This window comes from Cyanistes caeruleus, chromosome 28, assembly GCF_971803275.1.
Source record: "Cyanistes caeruleus chromosome 28, bCyaCae1.hap1.1, whole genome shotgun sequence".
In the NCBI taxonomy this organism is placed as follows: domain Eukaryota; kingdom Metazoa; phylum Chordata; class Aves; order Passeriformes; family Paridae; genus Cyanistes; species Cyanistes caeruleus.
This window is the reverse complement of record NC_141728.1, coordinates 1,962,849-1,980,720: the sequence shown is the minus strand read 5'-3', so window position 1 is coordinate 1,980,720 and position 17,872 is coordinate 1,962,849. Positions and strand designations below refer to the sequence as shown.

At 44.4% G+C, this 17,872-nt stretch overlaps 2 long non-coding RNA genes across 3 annotated transcripts in view; one reads left to right on the top strand and one right to left on the bottom strand.

Moving 5' to 3' along the window:
* Window positions 1-17,872, top strand: part of LOC147649008 (uncharacterized) — a 769,650-nt gene that overhangs the window by 42,825 nt on the left and 708,953 nt on the right. The window lies entirely within an intron of this gene.
* Window positions 7,513-11,814, bottom strand: LOC111943566 (uncharacterized). Of its 2 annotated transcripts, XR_015279608.1 has the most exons (4): window positions 11,308-11,814; window positions 10,110-10,188; window positions 7,776-8,072; window positions 7,513-7,660 (listed from the first exon to the last, which is right to left on the bottom strand). It is a non-coding gene; the product is annotated as an uncharacterized LOC111943566 (long non-coding RNA). The 2 variants fall into 2 exon arrangements; XR_015279607.1 differs by having other exon boundaries at window positions 7,513-8,072; window positions 11,308-11,810.

Below are 17,872 nucleotides of genomic sequence, written 5' to 3'. Positions count from 1 at the left end.
AAGGGCTTTGTTTTGTACATGAGGCAGGGTGGGAAGCCTCCGTACCCCGGTCAGTTCTGGATGTGAGGTGGGGTAACAAGCCCTCCCCATACCCCAGTGAGTTTTGCTTATGTTTTAATCATATTTAATTACTGGCAAATTATATATATAAATTGTAAATTTTTTTTCTAAATTTTATTCTTCTACTAAACTGTATTCTTTTATACCAAATTTCTATACAATTTACAAAATTGTATTAATTTTTATTTAAACTGCCATTGACCCAAAGGACCTAGCTGCCAAAAGTCTAATTTCATTTATAGCAATGCCATGGCTGTGTGTGCCAGGAGCCAGCAGTCAGTGGGGCACAGGGATGCTCCAAGGGACTTGGAGTTTTGTTTCTGCTCCTTGAGCAGCTTCACTCTTCCCTCAGTGCCTGAGGGTCCTGGGCTCTGCCCCAAATCCAGCCTGGGGTTCATTAAAATGCAGAAAACCTCGGGGGCTCTTTCTCTTCCTTCCATTGTCTTCAAGTTAAAGCTTGTGCAGCTGCTTGGAGTCAGTTTGGAGCTCTAAAAAATGGAATTGATAATAAATTTGTGCTAACTAAATTGTAACTCCTATTAAAGTTATTATTAGAAATGATCAAGAATCAGTGTTATAAAGCAGATGTACCCCTTTACAGATGTTACATGCCAAAATTAAGGTACAGGATGTAGTTTAGAAGATAAATGGTGTCTTAAGACCAAAATGGCCTTGAGATGGACCAAAATTAGAATTTTGGGCCTAAAGATTCGAAAATATCAGACTAATTAGTAGACTTCCACAACACAATGCTTAGTACACACGTGCAAACCTGCAAGGTTATCCAAAGGGCAACTAGGAAGAGGAGAAGCCTTTGCCAAAAGACCCCAAAAGCAGACTGAAGACCCCCTAACAACAAGTGACACATGTGCCATGAAGAAAAGCGACGTAGAGTCAGAAAAATCGGAAATAGGAGGAAACCTATGGCAAACATTAATGAATATGTATAAGCATACAGTATACAAGTTTAGCTTAAACTGCTTTGTTTCATACGTGAGGTGGGGTGAGAAGCCCCCCCCGTACCCTGGTCAGTTTTGCTTATGCCTTAACCATTTGTAACCACTGGCCAATTATACTCACATATATATAGAAATATATACCTGAATATATCTACTAAATTGTATCTTTTTTTACTTAATTGTATTATTTTACTATATTGCATTATTTTATTATTTTGTATCCAATTTATTAAAGTATATTATCAATGAATGAGATTGATTGTTTGGAAAGTTGAAAGTTATTCATGACAATTTGGTGCCCTAACCTGGGAACTCCAGTCTAGGGGAAGAACAGCTAATCATGGGAAGGAGCTCCCCACCAGTCTTTTAAGGTGGTCCCAAGGTTAGTTCGTGCTCCCTTGGAAACAGGAGTTTCAATTAGGATAAAGCATTAGCAAAAGAAACTAGCAGTAGGAAGCGCACAGAAGAGCTCCCGCAGAGTGCCGGCCAGAGATAACGGTGCCTGTAAAACGTCTTGTGCACAAGAACCGGGTGGGCAAACGGAGTGTGTGAGTGCCACGGGGCTGGGCAGGGGGGAGCTGTGTGCCTGTGTGTGTGTGCAGGGTCTGAGACGGGACTGGGCAGCCCGGACCCCCAAAGGGAGTGCAGACCTCCAATGAACCACGTTTTCGGCTCTCCGCCAGGAGACCAGAAAGGAAAGGAGGGAAGTGAAAGAGAAGAACGAGTGAAAATCCCTGTGAGGGACGGGAGGGAGAGTCCCAGTCTTAAAACTTACAGCAAAGTCTTTGGGGAGGAGGGAGCGATCTGATCGCTGAGTGAAGGGACTCAGGAGGAGAGTGATTGAGTCAGGTTCAACTTTCTTGGGGAAAAAAGAAAATAGTAGGCAATTTAAGTACGTAGTTAAGAGGGATTGTGAAGGGAAGTAGCCAGAAAGAGTCAAAGCTGGGGGGAAGAAGAACGAGAGAGAATTAGGTGGGAGGCAAATAGTTGGCAAAAAGAACAGAATAATATTAAGGTAGTGGGAAGATTGAACCACAGAGTGAGTGAGGGGGATCAAGATTCTCCTGGTACTGGAGATTTCTTGGTTGCCAGAAATGGGTTCAAGGGAGAGTAAGTCCTTGAACCCAGGGGCTGTGAATTATAAGGGGAATTCACAAGAGCGCAGAATATCTGAGAACCGTGAGGGGGTTTCTCAAGGGGGGAGCATTCCTAAGGACAGTCCACTGGGGATGGTGTTAAGAGTTTGGGATACATGGGAATCCCAGAGAGGAAAAAGTAAACAGAAAATGATTAATTATTGCATGTTTAAATGGACAAAATAAATGATCTGAAAAGATAATTTATATTGGCTGAAGTTTGGATCATTTGAAGATTGGATTTGTCAAGCTTTAAATCTGTATGTGAATTCAAGAGAGCCTTTTAACCAGGAAGAGAGTGATTATGCTGCCCTGTGGCTTCCCCGGGGGAAGGATGAAGTGATTACTAGGAAACAGGGAAGTGAGGGTTATTCGTTGTATCCTTTACAAACTAAAGGGCAAGTAGCCAAGAAAGATAGACAGGAACCACCATGGGATCTGATAGATCATCTCCCACCCCCTTACAGGCAATCTGATCAGCCCGTTCAGCCCCAAGCCCCCAAAATCCCTCCTGTAAATGCAAATGCACCCCCATTCAGGAAGAGCCAGTGGCACAGAACTAGAGGTAGAGGGGGACGGGGAGAAGGAAGGGACGAAGGAGACAGGGAGACAGAAAGGGAAGGTCAGTTATACCCCCTTAGGGAAGTTCCGATGGCAAATCCGGGGCCAGAGCAGGGACCTATCAGTTATGTGAGTGTTCCTCTAAACACAGGGGATGTCAGAGAATTCAAGAAGGAGATGGGAAAGTTGTTAGAGGATCCTAGTGGAGTGGCAGAGAGATTAGATCAGTTCTTGGGGCCGAACATATACAGCTGGGTAGAACTGCAGTCTATCTAAGGAATCTTGTTTACCATGGAAGAAAGAGAGATGATTAGACATTTGGGAATGCGAGTCTGGGATAGGGAACATCAGGGGCCAGAGCAGGGAGACCAGAAATGGCCTGTGCAAGATCCAAACTGGAATAATCAGGAGGCGAGAGATAGACAGAATATGAGGGATCTTTGGTGGATGACTATCAGAGGAATCCAAGAGGCAATGCCTAGGGGACAAAACACAGGGAAAGCTTTGAATGAGCATCAAGGAAAGGATGAATCCCCAGCAGACTGGTTGGAGAGACTGAGAAAAAACCTGTGATAATATTCAGAGACCCTGACCCTGCAGCAGGGCAGGTCCTTTTGAAGACTCAATTTGTAGCTAAGTCTTGGGGGACATTAGGAAGAAGCTGGAGAAATTAGAAGATTGGCAAGAGAGGGGGCTTCAGGAATTGTTAAGGGAAGCACAGAAAGTGTATGTAAGAAGGGATGAGGAAAAGCAAAAGACGAAACACGGATTTTGATAGCAGCAGTTAAAGAAACACAGGTAACTGTGGAAACAGGGAAGCTCACAGAAAAGTTTAAGCAATAGAAGAAGGTGGGTTCCGCCTCTGGAGATACAAGACCCGTATGTTTTTCTTGTCACCAAAAAGGACACTTGCAACATTCCTGTCCTGCCTCAGGGGGTACAGGACCCACCTGTTTTTATTGCCACAAAAAGGGACATCTGATGAAATCCTGCAAAAAGAGACAACAGGATGAAAAAATGTTTCAGGAGGACTAGGAGAGTCAGGGGCCTTATTTAGTGAGGACCAAAACATCAGAAGAGCCCTTGGTAAAATTAAAAATAGGTCCTCATAGTGAAGAAATTACATTTTTAGTTGATACAGGAGCTTCTAGGTCTACAGTAAAAAAATTACCACAGGGATGTGAGTTAAGTTGTGAACGCATCCCAGTCATTGGTGTTAAAGGAGAAGCTTTTCAAGTTCCTATAATTAAGAATGTGCAAATAGAAACAGATAAAAAGTTTGAGTTAAATGATTTGTTGTTGATACCTGAGGCTGATAATAATTTATAAGGAATTTATTAGGAATTAAAGCTATTATTACATAATAGCTTTAGGGATTAAATAATAGCTTTAGGGATTAAAGTAAAACCTCATGAAAGTAAACTTAGAATCTAGTCTTTAACCGAGGAAGATAAATTGGAGATTAGTGACACCGTGTGGTATTCTGGTGAAATAGGAAAACTCAACATTCAGCCCATCAAAATTGAAGTACAGAACCCAGAAATTCCAATTTGAGTAAAACAATACCCAGTATCATTAGAAAGTTATGGAAGGGATTGAAACTGGTAATTGAGAATTTAGTTGGTCAAGGGGTTTTAGAACCTCGTATGTCCCCACATAATACCCCCATTCTGCCGGTAAAGCAGCCTGACGGCAGCTACCGACTAGTTCAGGATCTCCGAGCAGTGCATCAAAGAACCGTCACACACTTCCCGGTAGTCACCAATCCATACACATTATTAAGTCAAATACCCCCTAATTACACCTGGTACAGTGTAGAAGACTTAAAGGATGCCTTTTGGGCTTGTCCTCTGGACGAGGGCAGTAGGGATTATTTTGCTTTTGAATGGGAAGACCCTGACACAGGCAGGAGAGAGCAGTTAAGGTGGGCTGTATTACCCCAAGGTTATACTGAATCACCAAATCTTTTTGGGAGGGTGTTAGAAAATCTCTTCAAGTCCTTTGAAATGCCCAAAGGAATTAAGTTATTACAGTATCTTGATGATTTGCTAATAGCAGGAGAAACAGAAGAAGAAACCACAAAGGATACTATTAAGCTTTTAAATTTTTTAGGAGAAAATGGGCTGAAGATATCCAAGCCAAAACTGCAGTTTGTGGAGTCAGAAGTACAGTACTTAGGTCATTGGATTTGTAAGGGGAATTAAAAACTAGACCCTGAAAGGGTTTCAGGGATACTAAACCTGGGACCCCAAAGTCTGAAAGAGAAATAAGACAGTTCCTGGGTCTTTTGGGGTACTGTAGGCAGTGGATAGAAGGGTTTAGAGGAAAAGTGAATTTTTTATAAGAATAATTAACCACAAATCACTTGAAATGGACTAAAAAACCCCAGGAAAGCTTTGAGCAAGTTAAAGAAGCACTATTGCAGGCCCCTGTACTAAGCCTTCCTAACTCAGATAAGCCTTTTCAATTATTTGTTAATATAGCCAATCAAATGGCTTATGGAGTGTTGACCCAAGATTGAGCAGAAAGCTGAAAACCTGTGGGATATTACTCCAAGTTCTTAGATCCAGTTAGTAAAGGTTGGCCAACACACTTACAAGCTCTGGTAGCAACTGCTGTGCTAGTGGAAGAAGCCCAAAACCTTTGGAGCACTGCTAGAAGTATACACCCCCCACAATATTAGGGGAATTTTTGCTCAGAAAGCTGAAAAATGGTTGACTGATAGCCAAATATTAAAATATGAGGCTATTTTGATAACTTCCCCAGAACTGGAACTAAAAGTGACAAATGTACAAAGCCCTGCTCAGTTTCTATATGGAGACCCAGGGGAGGGATTAATACATGACTGCAGAGAAGTTCTAGAATTGCAAACAAAAATACACCCAGACTTAAGAGAACAAGAATTACAAACAGGGGATAAATTATTTATAGATGGATCATCTCGAATAATAGACGGAAGAAGAAAATCTGGGTATGCCATAATCAGTGGAGAAAAACTGGAAGTAAAAGAATCGGCTCCTCTTAGCCCGTCCTGGTCAGCACAAGCCTGTGAGCTCTAGGCACTGTCACCTGCATTGCAGTTATTGAGAGATGGGGAAGGGACTATTTATACAGACTCCAAATATGCCTTTGGAGTAGTGCATACCTTTGGAAACATCTGGAAAGAAAGAGGACTTATAAATACTCAGGGGAAAGAATTAATGCATCAAGGGTTAATAATTCAGATACTCGAAGCTTTGGAAGGTCCAAAAAAGACAGCAGGAGTTCATGTAAGAGGCCACCAGAGGGGGAGAGATATTAAGACACAGGGAAATAATTTCGCTGATGAAGAGGCAAAGAAAGCATCCCTAAAGGAGAACAAAAGTGTAATTATGACTTTTCAGGAAGTAGGAATACAAAATGAAACACCATCTTTTTCTGAGGCAGAAGTAGAAGCTATAAAGAGACTGGGAGCCACTCTTAAGGAAGGACAATGGACTCTTCCTGATGGTAGGAATATGATACCAAAGTCTCTGGCCCAACAGATCCCTGACAACTTACATCGACAGACTCACTGGGGAACAAGAGCACTTTGTGATCAATTCCTAAAATTTGATGGGTGTATTGGAATATTTGAGATTGGAAAACAAGTTACCCCGGGATGTATAACTTGCCAAAAAGTAAATAAAAGGGCGCTAAGGAGTCGTTTTCTGGAGGCCCTCAGATGGCCTACAGGCCTTTTGAAAAGATTGGATTTTAAAAGTGGATTTTACTGAACTACCCAGAATGGGCCAATGGAAATATTTATTAGTTATAGTAGATCAATTAACTCAGTGGCTGGAAGCGTATCCTGCAGCTCGAGCTACAGCTCAAACAGTAGCAGAAATTTTGTTGGAACATATTATCCCAAGATTTGGATTAGTACAAGTTATAGATTCAGATCAGGTTACTCACTTCACTTCTGGGGTAATCAAAAGCTAAAGTCAGGCGTTAGGAATTACTTGAGAATATCACACCCCGGGGCATCCTGAGAGCTCAGGATGAGTTGAAATGATGAATCAAACTATAAAACAGCAACTAACTAAAAATTATAGAAACCAAATTGCTGTGAACCAGGTGCCTTCCTTTAGCTCTGTTAAATATTAGAACCAAGCCCCACTCTGAAACAGGGATTTCACCGTATGAGATGTTATATGGATTGCCTTATCCCCAAGGCATGATGATGAATCCTTCACTAGTCGGGGACAAAACCATCCAGGGATATATTACAACCATTGCCAGAAATTTGAGAGAGTTGAGAGAAAAAGGCATTTTAGCTCAGACAATTCCCCTCGACTTCCCAATACATTCTATTCAACCAGGACAATATGTGTTGATAAAATGCTGGAAAGGGGAAAGTCTAGAACCCTGGTGGGAAGGACCATTTCTTGTTCTTTAACCACAGAAACCGCAGTTTGAACAGCAGAAAAAGGCTGGACTCATGATTCACGGGTAAAAGGACCTATACCAAATAAAAACTGGAAAATCATTTTGACACCAGGAGACCTAAAAGTAAAATTGAAAAAGAGTTAAAACAAATTGAATCATTTTACTAAAGTCTGAAAAGAAAACAGCCTAAAATGAACTTGTAACTGATCAACACATGGCTGAGGAGAGTGCTGGGTGCCCACAGGCCAAAGGTCACATGAAAAATCGTTTTTGCCTCTGGATTTCACGTAATCCTGCAATACGCTCAGTGTGCCATCCACATGTAGAAAGAATAACACCACCCCAGGATATCCAAGATACCCTTAGTGCAGAAAGATCAGAAACTGTCATCCCACAGAAAGTGGTTTCTTTATTTCAACAGGGTTGTAGCAAACAGGGTCATTTGTGTGCCCCTTCCTGTACAGCAAAACGTGAGCGGTGTGAAGCGATAAGAATTAAAAGGATAAGACAACGACATCGGTATAGGACAGCTGGACCCTGGGACCAAGGAGATGGAGCTTTTGTAATCAATTGTATACAATGTTTTAGCAGGGTGGAGAGGGACTTCAGACTGGGCAATTGGGCTTCAGCACAAGTTAGCATTAACACTCACCTGCAGCAATTTAGAATAGAAGATCAAGCACAGAGAGCATTTGTTTATTTAGCTTACTGCTCAGAATGAATGGTGGCTTTAAGGACACTGCAAGAGCAACAGAGAGTAATACAAGTGTGATGTGGATACAATAAGATTTCTCCTGATAATTAATCAGTAAAGAGTTTGTGCTTTATGATTGCAACTAACTTTAATCCATTAGAGAAAACAGGCATTCTGGATTGGCTGCTGACAGGAACTCCATTAAATCCGGACGCAGAACAACGCAGGTGGGAAAGAATCCGACGCTTTTTGGATCTGTGGGAACAACTGAGACGGATTGAAAATATTTTAACACTCCCTCAGAGAATAACATTAATAGATTTTGTCAGTGAGTTACAACTCCATAGGAAGAAACTAGTAACATCTATTACCAAAAAGGTACAAGAACAAATAACACTATGGAGTTGTACTAAGCACGGTTTAGAGTGTCGCCCATGGATTCCTGTTGTTTGTAATAATTGCCTTGATTCATGGTGGAGAGCAACCAGAGTAAATGAAAGAGAAAGACAATTGATATGCTCAGCTTGTTTACATCGTGTGCTTCATCAGTTAACTTTGGGAAAGTGTTTTAGTGATTTTTTAGGAAGATCTTTGAGACACAAGGATGGATCTCTGGATGCAGCTGTTTGATTAATAGAGAATTTGGACCAAAGAATCCTTGCTGTATTAGCTTTTGAATGGGTAAAAGAGAGAACAATTCATAATATTATAATCCAGAGCACCATAATTACCAGCTGCTGTGGAGAAGAGATTTGTGTACCGCGCCACAGACACATTTCTGATAAAAACTGGCATCGTGAGTGTGCCTGTTGGTGGTGATGAAGGTGTAACAATCACCCCAGCGTCCAGAAAAGAAGATAACCTGACCAATTGGGTCATAAATTGAAGTTGTAGTTGGCACATCTCTAGAGCTTTGATAATTTAGTACATTTGGTTTATACAGGTAAGTTTTGGCTTTAAAAGGAAATGAATAAATAGCAGGCTAGCCCAAAGGAAGGGATAAGTCGATGCTGCAAAATCTGTGTCATTCTTGAAACCAACCACTAAAATGGCTCAGGTGAATATGATGAGACCAAAGGTAGTGGTGAGATGGAACGAGTCAATGGCGAGATCCCAGGATTTAAACTTTGCTACCAAGAGGACTGGCACCTCGGCCCTTGGCTGCAACCCAAGGGGCCCTGAGGAAGGCAGAAAGTTAAAAGTGCTGAGGATTACTTTCACTGTGTTTAGGATGATACCTTTGGTGATGGGCCAAAGCTCTAAAGCTGAATGGGAAGCAGCACAAGGGCCAGCCACAAGGAAGCAAACTGTGCAAAAACAAAGTATCAGTAATTCTGACCCATGTGACAAATGTAATCAAAGGATCAAAGATAAGATGGAGTCTGTGTTTGTAGCACATTCATATGGTAATGTGGCCTGTTACAATCACAAGAATTTTCTGGACATCTGTGTTAAAAATAGGAAAATGTATTGGGTAGGAAAAAATCTGGGATTTAATGGACGAGCTCCTTATCCTCATAATGATCAAATCTGTCCTCAATATGAAAAATTCTTCTGTTTTGAGAAAGACGAAAATGAGAATGAGCCAAATATAAATATAGCATTAAAAGAGAAAAAAGAAACAGAGAAAAGTGTGAAAAAGATTCCAGAGAAAGAATTAGAAGAATTGAATCAATTGTATAAACAATTAAAAGAACAATATAGCGACTGGGATTTGCCAACTACAACTAAAACCCTTTTTGTAGATTTGATGCAAGAGATTGCTACAGAACTAGGATTATCCAAATGCTGGGTTTGTGGGGGGCTCAGGATGGCTGAGAGGTGGCCATGGAGAGGTGAGAGTTCAGCTCCAGAGCAATTTTTAAAATGGAACCATACTCAAATCTCCAAGACATTAAAACAACCTGGAGGATGGATTTTGAGTCACCAAGTAATTGGGACAGTTTGTGTAACTCGAGAAGGAAAGAAATACAATGAAGTGGTAGAATATACCCCTTGTACATCTACCCTAGGAGCAAATTCAGAGAACAATACAAAAACCTGGCAACCAAAAACTCCTGCTGGATACTGGGGAATAATGAAAGAAACTAATTGTCAGTGGGATAACCATATTGATTTGTGTCGGTATAAAAGTCCTGGAGCCAACCCTTACCAATCCATCAGTAACCTAAAATTTTATTGGGAACAACCAGGTACAACAAGTAACAAAGGGAAAGCCCCTGATGGAATATATTGGATTTGTGGACAAAGATCATAGAGTGAATTACCCCAAAAGTGGAAAGGAACTTGTACCTTAGGAATTATACAGCCCTCCTTCTTTGATATACTGAGGTCCAGGACTAATATGTTAGGAACACCACTTTACAAAACACTAGAAAGGAATAAAAGGGACTTGAACTTTTGAAACACTGGAAATATTTATTATATTTTTTATATATAACTAAAATATAATTATTTAATAAAACTATATATATGTATTTAATAATTATATTACTCAATGTTTTCACTACCAAATTTTATATTTCCATAAAAGAATTCATAACTTTTTAGAAACTAAACAATTATTGCTCATTGGTTCTAAGTAACAAAATTCTCTTCGATAATGAATTGACCACTATTTCTCCCACTTTATGCTAATTAGTCCAATTTTTATTTCTTTGGGGTCTATGGAGACATTTCTGGGGCACATTCGGGGCAGTTTTGGGTCAGGGGAGGGAATTCAGAGAGAACTTCAGGGTCTGGAGGACGCTTGTGGGAGCCGGGTGAGCACTGGGAGGGGCACTTAGGGATTATGTGGGACGATTCGGGGTCCGGGGCAGCACCTGGGGGTCCAGGGGGGCACTTGGAGGTCAGGGAGGGGAATCCGGGGGCGCTTCGGGGTCCGGGTGGGCACTTGGGGGGCTCTAACGGGCTCTCTGGGCCGCGGGGGATGATGGGAGTTGTAGGCGCGGGTATAATACGGTGTAACGGCACCGCGGAGCATCACGGGAGTTCCAGGCACAGCTCCAATGGCTCTCGGTGGGGCGCGGGGCATGACGGGAGGTGGAGTCACAGCTGGAATGGCGCTCTATGTGCGCCGCGGAGCATGATGGGAGCTGTAGTCCCGGGAGTGGCTCGGAAGGGGCCCATGGGGGTCCGGGAAAGCGCTTGGGGGACACTTTTGTGTCCGAGCCGTGGCTGAAGGTCCTCGGGGGGAACGTGTACGGCTGGGGAGCACTTGGAGTGAGCCTCGGGAGCTCTAAGCGGGCTCTTTACGGCGCGGGGCATGGCAGGTGTTTTGGGGGAGGGTCGCGGCAGTAATTTTAGTCTCGGGACTGTGTTCTGAGGGGCTCAGAGGCCGCGGGGAATGACAGGAGATGAATTTCCAGAAGTGGCTGTAACGGACATCTGTGGGGTCGGGAGCATTCAGGAGATCCGGGGACGCTTTGGGGGTCCCGAATGGGCGCTGAGGGGGCACTCAGGGATCCTGGAGGGTCTGGGGGACACTTACGGGACAGATGGGGGCGATCCCGGGGTTCTGTGGAGCGCGGGGCATGACGGGCGTTGTAGTCCCGGCTCCAATGGGGCACTATCGGGGCGCGGGGCATGACGGGAGTGACAGGCAAAAAGGAAAAATGGCGCCGACTGTCGGCCCCGCCCCCGAGTCCCTGATGCCCGGAGCTGATTGGCTGAAGGCCGTGATTGGCGGGAGCTTTGGCCAATAGGTGATGGCAGAGGCGGGAACGGCAAATTCCACCCTTCCAGTCCCTCCCAGTACAGCCCAGTTCATTCCAAGTACCCCTCCAGACCCTCCCAGTAGAGCCCAGTCCCTCCCAGTACACCTGAGTTCATTCCCATTCCCTTCCAGTTGCCCACAGTGTCATCCATCCAACTCCCCAGTGTCCCCCAGTTTTTCCCACAGTGTTCCCAGTGTCCCCAGTTTGTCCCAGTATCCCCCAGTGTCACTCCCAGTATGTCCTCGTCTGTCCCAGTATGTCCCAGAGTACCCTCAAGTCCATCCCAACCCACCCTAGTTCCCCCTCAGCATTCCTCAGCTTGTCCCAGCCCTCCCCAGTATCACTCCCAGTATGTCCCAGTGTCTCCCACTGCATTCCCAGTGTTCCCCAGTATGTCCCAGTCCTCCCCAGTGATTCCAAGGAAACTGGAACTTCTCCCGGTTGCTGTGGCACCCAAACCCATTCTCCATAACTGGAGTTGCAAACCTTCCTGATGAGCTGCACTGGAGCAGAGGGAAATCAAGGCAGAGCCACGGTTTGTGACGAAACCTCTGGAGAATTCAGTCATAATCAAACTCCAAAGTTGCTGATGCCGTTGATGGGTCCCACTGAGGGACACGGCTGAGAAAGTGTCCCCAGGTTCCAGTTAGAGCAGGAAATGGGAGGCAGAGATGACAGGTGGGAACAAAGAGAAGCCAAGTCTTGGTGCCCTGGGCCACAGCAGGGTCTGTGCCAGCAAGGGCTGTGAGGAGACACCTGGTCCTGAGGCCCTGGGGCCTCCTGGCACAGCCTCAGCAAGGCTGGCCACTGTCACCCCCTTGCCCTGCCCTCAGCATCCCCCCACATCCCAGGGGCCTCAGGGATCTGCTGGGACGAGTCCCTGGGGAGCCTTGGCCAGGAATGGCCCTGGGGGGCTCCTCAATGCTCCCAGGGACTGCAGCTTTTTCAAAGGACTTGGGGCTCTGCTCTTGCCTTGCAGTCTCTGAGAGGTTTGTGCACTCATGGCCTCCAATTATCTGCTTTAATTAGTCTCCTGAAAGCCTTTGTCAGTAACAACACTCTGTGGAGCTCATCAATGCCTCTGGGTGCTTCAGTTCTTTAAGGTACTTTCCTTTCTTGTTCCCACACTGGGACTCTGAGAGGTTTCTGGGCAATCAAGGCCTCCAATTCTCTCCTCCAAGGAGCCCATGAGGAGCCTGTGCTGGGGCTGGACCCCAGTGGGACCCATTAATGCTTGGAGACACCTGGGGTTTTCTTCTGACTTGGACTCCTGGAAAAGTTTGTGCAATCTCCTCTCAGGCTCTGGGGTTCAAGGGCTCAGCCCCAAATGCACCCCGGGGCTCACTGGGCTCCAGCAAGTCCTGACAAAGCCTGGCTCTGCCTGCATTTCCCTCTGCTCCAGGGCAGTTCATCAGGAAGGTTTCCTACTGCAGCTCTGGAGAATATTTCACAGAGCTTCTAAGATAGTCTGAGAAATACACATTCCTATTTTAAAGAGTGACTTTTGATGCTTTTATCACTTCTGTCATTGGAGAAGAGGTGACAGGAACATTTGGAATTGATATTGACCCAGGGTCTCTCCTCAGGAGTCCTGGCCTGCTCAGAGAAGCTGTGCCCTGAGGTGTGAGCCAGAGTGGGCAACCTTGCTCCACATTCTCCATCCTGTCTGTCCTCCCTCACCTGGTGTTGGAGTCAGAGACACAGAGTGTGTGCCCTTAGCTCTGATTCCTGCCTCTGACATCCATGAAAGCTCTGAATTTCATATAACACCATGAAAACAACTGTTAAATAGGAAACCGAAGAGTGTGAGTGTGTAAATTAATGAGTTTTCTTAAGTCACTGGGTGAAAAAAGGTTTAAACTAGTTTAGAAAACAAAGGACAAGATGGAGGATCTAGGGTGTTGTCTCTTCTTCCTTCCTCTTTCTTCTTCATCTTCTTCTTCTAGAGGTTTTTGGGTAGTAGTAAGTGATTGGATAAGGAATGCCGCAGTGCAGTGAGCAGGTGTTGGGTCATTGGGTCACTAAGAAAAATAATTGACTTGGCATTTGTTAATTGGGGAAATGGACATATCAAAAACCTTGAAGTTCTTTGTTAGCCATTTTGCACCTTTCTATCTTAGTGCACGTAGCTCCTTGTAGCCTGTACCCATGTCATGTAGAGAGGAGAAGCATAAACAACCGAGTCCCAACAAGAGAAAACTGCCCCTCTCTCATCAATCTCAGTCCCAGGGGGAAAAAGAACCCAACCACAAGTGTCCCATCAGGACACCCTGGGACCTGCTTTGCTGCAGAACTGTTGCAATACAGCGTTGGTGACCTCAGGACCGCACCAGCCGGGAGTTGCGTGGCAAAGAATAAGGACGGGCGTGACTGGGCTGCCTGAAAATAAAGAACTTTAATAACAGATAAAATAACAAAGGGTGGAAGTTGTACACGGTAGGGGGTCAAACTCAGGAGACAGGGCAATGGGTCAAAAATCAAAATATATATATATATATATATATATATATATATATTGCACAAGTAAGCAGTCATGAAGGAGAACCACAAACAGTACCATAGATGTCAAACATCCTTATCCAACCGTTAACGAGAACTCCAAACATAACCTTATACAGAACTAACAGATTAACGTAACTCTACCCACAATCCTGTTCTCTTTGCCAGAACCTCACTCCATGTTTCCCACAGCCTTCAATCAATCCTTAACTCTGACTGCCCAACTCCCACAGAGAACTGGCTGCACTCAGGCAAACAGGGGTTTTCTCCTTTTCCTTTCCTTTGAAGCCATGGAAAACTCCCAAGTTTTCCTGCTGAGAACAGAGATACTCATCAAGTGTGTGCCAAGCCCAAGGTGCCACCAATGAGGTTCCCGTGCCCTAGGGCAGAACCCTGCAAGGAATGTTCTAGACCTCTGCACTGCTTGGTTCCACGAGGCCTTGCTCTGTCACAATGGACTTTTGGTTCCATGAGGTTCCACACTGTACAGTGCGTTATAGATACATTTTATATTGTTGGCTTTTCGCAAATATTAAAATGAATGTTATGTGTATAAGAATGAGAAATTTTGTTGTATTAATAGAGTTTTCTTTATTTCTGTTATTAATGAAATTTAGAAATAGTAGTATAATACATATATGTTAGGCTATGGCATAGTATTAAAATAAAAACTGCTTTTGTTTGTATAACCCAAAGACTGAGAAAAAAATGAAATAGCTAAAGAACTCCTGCATTTGTGAACTGTCTTACTCAGATGAAGACAGCAGTGACCAGAACTCTGGGGGAGGAATTTATTGCATTTCTGACATCAGAGAATATAAATCTCGATGGCACCAAGAATATTGATCTATTGGGAAGGGGGCAAGAGAAAACTAACCAGAAGAACACCAAAGATCCTAAGAAGAATGTATGAATATGGATGAGAGTGTATGAATATGGATGAGAATTTATGGATATGTAGTAGGGTTCTGTTTTTAAGGGACAATCCTTTGTTAGTAAGGTGTGCTCTCTTGGCTGAATGCAGAGACACCCGGCTGGATCTCTATACTTCACTTTATTTTTTTCTCCTAATTGTCTTTTTTATTAAACTTTTAAATTTTATAAAAATTACGTGAACCTCGTTTTTCACACAGTGGATATTTGATTCCTTGGGGCCCCAGGGTGTCAGAATGGTGTTTCTGGTTCCATGAGGTTCCAGAGTGTACAGTGGATATTTGATTCCTTGGGGCCCCACGGTGTCAGAATGGTGTTTTTGGTTGCGTGAGGTTCCACAGTGTACAGTGGATATTTGATTCCTTGGGGCCCCACGGTGTCAGAATGGTGTTTTTGGTTGCGTGAGGTTCCGTGCTCTCAGCAATGGTCTCCTTGCTGCTGAGGTGTCACGATGGAGCCTTGGTTTCATGAGCTTCCTCAGTGTCACAATGGTCTCCTTGGATCTGCAGTGTCCCAGCAGTGCCTTGGCTCCAGGGGCCCTGCTGTGTCACAATGGAGCCTTAGTTCCACCAGGCCCCGCAGTGTTTCAAGGAAACAAGGGTTGCCTTGGTTTCACGGGCCCCAAAGTGTCCCAGGGGTCTCCTTTTCCTGCAGCAACCAGCAGCAAACCCCAGTGCCAGGGCCAAATGTGTGGGAAGAAGGAGGAGGGGGGACATTTGGAGTGCTGGGTTTTGCCTTCCCAGGTCCCAGTGAGGTTGGATGGGGCCCTGCTGTCCTGGAGATGGCTGAACAGCGGCCTGCCCATGGGAAGGGGTAAGAGACAACAACCTCTGTCCATGGAACAGCAGCAGAGAGCTAGGGCAGCAGGCTGCGTTTAAAAGAGTGTCACCAGCACGGGAAACATCAACCTAGGACATTTTCTTGAGAGCTGCCATTTGAGGCCATTCTTTTATACAGACTTGGACCACTGGGAAAGATGACGTTCACTTTCCTGGTCAATTTTAAAAGCTTTAATAAAAAAGACAGTAGGCAACAAAGACAATAAAGCAAAGGGTTAAAAGGGCCGGGTGCTTGGCCCTCTGCCAAGAGGACCCCTGGTGTTTTGGAAACACCCTTTATATCCCATTTCTATTGCATCAACTTGGTGGGAACTGAGAATGGTCAAAGAAGAGATTTTTAGGTTTCGGACATTAGCTTGAGCCTGTGTGAAACTGAGTCCCATAAAGTTCTCACTCTGGGCTGAGAAATCATAAGGAGGAATCCAAACAGTCCTTGGGGAAGGAAAACAACCTTGGCAGGTGTTGTTTGGATCCTTGTTGTTTCCTTGCAAGAAACAGACAAGGGGTCTTGTTCCTAATTGTCCAGTGATGGTGATGTGTTGGTTTAATGACCAATAAGAGTTTTACCTCTTGGACCTTCTCAGACCTGTCTATAAAAGAAGATCTGAAATAATAAATCTGTCTCTCTTGTCCTGCCCAATAGAGAGTCCCTGTCATGCTTTGCTGTTCCTAATACAGTGCGATACAACCTGATGCATATTCATAGACTTTATGCATATTCAAACTTCTCCATTAACTACTTTACATTTCCCAGGAACTGTTTAGCATGGCCGCTCCTTGGGTCCACCTTTTTAGAGCATGCCTGTGTCTTGGCTTGTGGTTTTAATCCTCTTCTTCTCACCTTTGAATTCAGGCCTTGGCCTCTTCTTTGCACAGCCGCTGAGTGTTGATGGCAGCAGGGTCCCCATCATCTGTTCACTGGAGTTATCCCAACTGAGCAGACAGTTCAAACATCCTCTATCGACTGTTACAGCAAAGCCATTGGAACGTGGTACATACAGCATTCACCTGAATCCTTGTGAAAAGCCAATATGTTAATATGTATCTATAACGGTGCGAATATAAATCTGGGGAGACATGTGGTGTTTTTAGTGGGAGTGGTGAATTGGAGAGCACCATTCCTAAAGCACAAGAGCCCTGTCAGAGGCAGCCCTGTCCCTGAAGTGCCCCAGCTCTGCTGCCCCACAGCTGCTGGATCAGCAAGGGCAGAGCCATGGGGGAGGGAAATGCACAGGGACTCCTCCTGGGAGGGACCTCGGGAGGTTTGCAATGGAATTCATCACAATGATCATCGATCTCCTCTGGTTTTGGCCCTATGCCCCTCCCTTTGCAAAAGACTATAAAATCACACCCCAAATTTACCTTCCTTTGAGATCTCCCCAACGGACAGAAGACTCTGCGTCGTTGGACGGCTGAGTGGACTTGGACGTTGGTAGCTATAATCCCCTTACTCTCTTTTCCTTATGCTTTGCTTTCTCCTCTTTCCTCTCTATCGCATATTAGTGTTGATGAGCACTCAATAAAGTGTGTTTTGCTGTTTGAGTCCTTGGTTTGCTGATAATCTTTTGTAGTCTAAGACCGAATAAAAAAACTACATCACAAATCCCACCTTGCGAATCATGACAATTGCCCAGTCTTTCCCTTCCTGGAGTCCCTTCTTAGACATCCCATGGGAAATCTTGCACATTCCCCAAATGCCCTTTGTGGATTTCCATCATGAATCTCAGACCCTGAGGCAGAGCTCCCCATGCTCAGCTGGCAAGGTCATGCAGGAAAGATCCAGCACTGAGCCCTTTGGCAAGTCTTTAATGAGGAGGTACCAGAACTCTGCTTGAAGTAATTTTTTATCTTTTGTTTTATAAATTGTAGTAGCCCTAAAATATCATTTACTGCAGCCCCCTTGCTGTGGGAAGGCACAGCTCCCACTGGAACAGATGGTCAAAGCTCCTGACCTTGAACACTTCTTGGGATGGGACATCCACTCCCATGGACAACCTGTTCCCATCTTGTCAACCTCATCATAAAATATTTCTTTCTTCTATCAAATCTGAATTTATCCTTGATCATC